Below are 5,734 nucleotides of genomic sequence, written 5' to 3' on the forward strand. Positions count from 1 at the left end.
TGATATAGAAAATCTTTTCATTGTTGTTCGAGTATTGCGAATCTTGAAATTTAATGTTCCCCTTAAGTTATACCCCCCTCTCTTTCATAAAACATTTCCTGTAAGTTACTTGGTAGCAAATTGTTTCTCACTTTGTACATGAATTGAGCTGTTTGATATTCCACAATGTCATAAAATTTGATTATTTTAGGACTTTATAATGAGTTGGTGTGTTCACAAAAACCGACATTATGAATTATTCTAATGCTCTTTTTTGCAGTATGAATAGTGGTTGTAGTGAACTTATATATGTACTTCCCCACACCTCTATACAGTAACTTAAATATGGTGAAACTAGTGAACAGAACAGAATGCGAAGTGATTTGTTCTCTAGGAAATGTTTGCTTTGGCCAGAACTGAAATGCTTCTAGATACTTTACTGTGGATATGTTTAATGCTGAGATTTCCAGCAAATTTTGTCATCTATTATCACCCCAAGGAATTTAGTTTCATTTACTCTTTCTATGTTAACACCCTCTGTGCTTGATTGTTTATTTTACTGTTCCCAAATATCATCATTTTTGTGTTGCTCAAGTCTAGAGATATTTGGTTAATGTCAAACCATTTTTTAATTTTCCAAAATTCTGAGGTGATACTGTCCAAAAGTTGCTGTAAATTTTCACCAGAACCAAGAATGTTTAGTGTCATCAGCAAATAGGATGAATTCAATATTTTTGATAATTTACATATATCATTGATGTAGATGATGAAGAGTTTAGGACCCAACACTGACCCCTGGGGACTCCACACACAATGTCCAAACATCCAGACTGATATTCTCCCATCTTCACGAATTGTTTCCTGTTCTTTAAATAACGTCTAACCCACTCTAAAGCCAATCCCCTAATCCCATATAGTTCAATTTATTGATTAATTTTCATGATTTATTGTATCGAATGCTTTTTTTAGATCAATGAATACCCCAACAGCATATTTCTTTTTATCTATAGAATTTGTGATTTGTTCATAGAAACATGAAAACATACAAACAGAAAGATGCAAACATACATAGAAACATGGAAACATACAAACATAGAAAGATACAAACATACATAGAAACATGCAACATACAAACAACCAAACATACATAGAAACATGGAAATATACATAGAAACATGGAACATGCAAACATACATAGAAACATGGAAACATGACAAACAATCAACATACATAGAAACATGGAAACATAGTAGTATATAGTGGTAACAAGGAAACATAACAGTAACAGTAAAGGAAAAACACAGGAAACGATGACAATATCCCAGTCTTTATTTTTATTTATAATGAATGTCTCTTACTATCCGCCTTGCTGCTGTAAACATAGAACATAGAAAATAGGTGCAGGAGTAGGCCATTCGGCCCCTTCGAGCCTGTACGCACCGCCATCAATATGATCATGGCTGATCATCAACTCAGTATCCCGTACCTGCCTTCTCTCCATACCCCCTGATCCCTTAGCCACAAGGGCCACATCTAACTCCATCTAAATATAGCCATGAACTGGCCCTCAACTACCTTCTGTGGCAGAGAATTCCACAGACTCACCACTCTCTGTGTGAAGAAATGTTTTCGCATCTCGGTCCTAAAGACTTCCCCTTATCCTTATCCCAACATCGGGAACAATCTTCCCACATCCAGCCTGTCCAACCCCTTAAGGATTTTATATGTTTCTATAAGATCCCCCTCAGTCTTCTAAATTCCAGCGAGTATAAGCCTAGTCCTATCCAGTAACACTGCAAATTTCCCCGGTGTGGGACAAATAAAGGAATATATTATTATTATTATTATTATAGAAATATGGGAACATACAAACATGGAAACATACATAGAAACATGGGAAACATTGAAAGATAGAAACTGGAAAACATGTAGACATAGAAACATGGAAACATACACAGAAACATGGAACATAGAACATGGAAACATGGAAACACATGGAAACATACATAGAAACATGGAAACATAGAAACATACACAGAAACATGGAAACATAAATAGAAACATGGAAACTGAAACCGTGGTGCAGCGGTAGAGTTGCTGCCTTACAGCGAATGCAGCACTGGAGACTCAGGTTCGATCCTGACTACCGGGCGCCGTCTGTACGGAGTTTGTACGTTCCCCGTGACCTGCGTGGGTTTTCTCGAGATCTTCGGTTTCCTCCCACACTCCCAAAGACGTGCAGGTTTGTAGGTTAATTGGCTGGGCAAATGTAAAAATTGTCCCTTGTGTGTGTAGGATAGTGTTAATGTGCGGGATCGCTGGGCGGCGTGGACCCGGTGGGCCGAAGGGCCTGTTTCCGCGCTGTATCTCTAATCTAAAATCTAGAACATGGAAACTTTGAAACATGGAAACACACAAACATGGAAACATACATAGAAACATGGAACATGGGAACTTTAACTTGGAACTTGAAACATGGAAACATAAAAACTTAGAAATATAAAAACATGAAAACACGGAAACATGGAACACATGGAAACATACAAACATAGAAACATGGAAACACACAAACATGGAAACATACAAACATAGAAACATGAAACACATGGAACATACAAACATAGAAACATGGAAACACACAAACATGGAAACATACAAACATAGAAACATGGAAACCCATGGAAACATACAAACATAGAAACATGGAAACACACAAACATGGAAACATACAAACATAGAAACATGGAAACACATGGAAACATACAAACATAGAAACATGGAAACATACATAGAAACAATGGAAACATAGAAACATACACAGAAACATGGAAACACATGGAAACATTGAAACAGAAATATGGAAATATAAAAACATGGAAACGTAAAAACATAGAAATATAAGAATAGGAAACATAGAAATTTTGAAACTTTATACGTTAACTTTGAAACTTGACACTTGGAACTTGGAAACTTGAAACTTTGAAACATAGAAACATTGAAACTTTAAAACATTGAAACATGGAAACTTTGAAAACTTAAAAATTGGAAACTTGGAAACTTTGAAAGGTGGAAACATTGCAACATGGACCACAGGGTTACTCTACACCTCAGACACTCTGTGGATCACGACATTGGAAATCAGCAAAAGCCCTCCTATGCTTTAAAACAACAAAACAACCCCCCCCCCCCTCTCCTGTGTAATGACGGCGTCCGGTCCCCCCCTCCTGTGTAATGGCGGAGTCCGGTCCCCCCCCCCCCCAACCTTGCCCAGAGGGTGAATCCAACTCGTTCAGAGGGGTTGTCTTTGTTAACAGAGAATTATTATTTGCTATTTCTTTGCAATTGAATGATCCCTTTGGACATAAATAGACCTTCTTCAATTTGATATTAGTCCCCATGTGGAATAGTTCGGTTGAAGCCGGGGAAATGGTCAGTTTTATATTTGGTTTGTGTTTTGCCCCCACTCTCCGCGGGGATGGGTTCGCCCCGTTGAGTTTGATAGAGCGCTTTCACGTGACGTCACGGCCGGAGGTAGACTGGCCGCCATCTTGGATTGGACAACAAGGAAGTGGAGAGAGAATGTCAGGTGGATTCTCACCACTGGCCACGTCTTCCCTATCTCACCACTTTCTGCTTTCCGATCCCTTCCCACCCCAGACCGCCCCCTCCCCAGGTTATTTTCCCCTCCAACCGCAGGAGATTAGAAAATAGAAATGAGAAAATAGGTGCAGGAGGAGGCCACTCGGCCCTTCTAAAACTCCAGTGAACACAAGCCAGTCTTTCCAATCTTTCCTGGTGTGACATCTTCCCATCTCCCCCCCCCCCTTTCTGCGTTCCGCAGAGACCGTTCCCTTCCGTAACTCCCTGGTCCACTAGTCCCTTCTTACCCAAACCACCCCATCCGGGCACTTTCCCCTGCAACCGCAGGAGATGCAACACCTGTCCCTTTACCTCGCCCCTCGACTCCATCCAAGGACCTAAAAGTATTTCCAGGTGAGACAAAGGTTCACCTGCACCTCCATCACCTCCAAAGATTAGAAAGACTGGGCGTGCAGCGTAGATTCACCAGGTTAATCCCCAGGATGGCGGGACTGTCGTATGTTGAAAGACTGGAGCGACTGGGCTTGTACACACTGGAATTTAGAAGGATGAGAGGAGATCTTATAGAGACGTGGTAAAATTATAAAAGGACTGGACAAGCTAGATGCAGGAAACATGTTCCCAATGTTGGGGGAGTCCAGAACCAGGGGCCACAGTTTAAGAATAAGGGGTCGGCCATTTAGAACGGAGATGAGGAAAAACTTTTTCAGTCAGAGAGTTGTGAATCTGTGGAATTCTCTGCCTCAGAAGGCAGTGGAGGCCAATTCTCTGAATGCATTCAAGAGAGAGCTAGATAGAGCTCTTAAGGATAGCGGAGTCAGGGGGAATGGGGAAAAGGCAGGAATGGGGTACTGATTGAGAATGATCAGCCATGATCACACTGAATGGCGGTGCTGGCTCGAAGGGCCGAATAGCCTCCTCCTGCACCTATTGTCTATTGTCTTAAAACCTATTTCTACTCCCTAGCATTTGAGGCTCTCTGAGGGGGTGCTGTAAACTGTTTATGTACCTGCTGTAATGTTTGTAAGCCATTGTATGTTCGTTCTTAGTACCTGGACTGATGTTCATCACTTTGGTCAATGTGGGTTGCTTTTAAATGTGCTGTACAAATAGAATTGACTTGACTTGACTTTAATCAGTAACCCGTGCCTGCCTTCTCCCCATAGCCCTTGATTCATAGAAACATAGAAACATAGAAAATAGGTGCAGGAGGAGGCCATTCGGCCCTTCCAGCCTGTACGCACCGCCATTCATTGTGATTGCGGCTGACCGTCCACAATCAGTAACCCGAGCCTGCCTTCTCCCCACACCCCTTGATCCCACTAGCCCCTAGAGCTCTATCTGACTCTCTCTTAAACCCATCCAGTGAATCGGTCTCCACTGCCCTCTGTGGCAGAGAATCCCACACATTCACAACTGCAAAACGTTCCTCCTCACCTCAGTTTTAAACGGCCTCCCCTTTATTCTTAGACTGTGTGGCCCCTGGTTCTGGACTCGCCCAACATTGGGAACATGTTTCTGCATCTAGCTTGTCCAGTCCTTTTATAATTTTACACGTCTCTAATAAGATCCCCCTCTCGTCCTTCTAAACATAATATGTTGCTCAAAACTGAACTTAATAAACAAAATGTGGCCTCACCAATGTCTTATAAAACTGCAACATGACCTCCCAAATTCTCCAGTCATTACTCTGACTGATGATGGCCAATGTGCCAAAGGCCTTCTTGACCGCCCTGTCTACCTGTGACGCCATACTTTCAGGGAACTGTGTACCTGCGCTCCTAAATCCCTCTCTGCTCTACAACACTCCCTGTCTACCTGGGAACTGTGTACCTGTGCTCCTAGATCCCTCTCTGCTCTACCACACTCCCTGTCTACCTGGAACTGTGTACCTGCGCACCTAGATCCCTCTCTGCTCTACGACACTCCCTGTCTATCTGGGAACTGTGTACCTGCGTTCCTAGATCCCTCTCTGCTCTACAACACTCCCTGTCTACCTGGGAACTGTGTAACCTGCGCTCCTAGATCCCTCTCTGCTCTACAACACTCCCTGTCTACCTGGGAACTGTGTACCTGCGCTCCTAGATCCCTCTCTGCTCTACGACACTCCCTGTCTATCTGGGAACTGTGTACCTGCGCTCCTAGATCCCTCTCT

This window comes from Rhinoraja longicauda, chromosome 39 (assembly GCF_053455715.1).
Source record: "Rhinoraja longicauda isolate Sanriku21f chromosome 39, sRhiLon1.1, whole genome shotgun sequence".
Taxonomy (NCBI): Eukaryota; Metazoa; Chordata; class Chondrichthyes; order Rajiformes; family Arhynchobatidae; genus Rhinoraja; species Rhinoraja longicauda.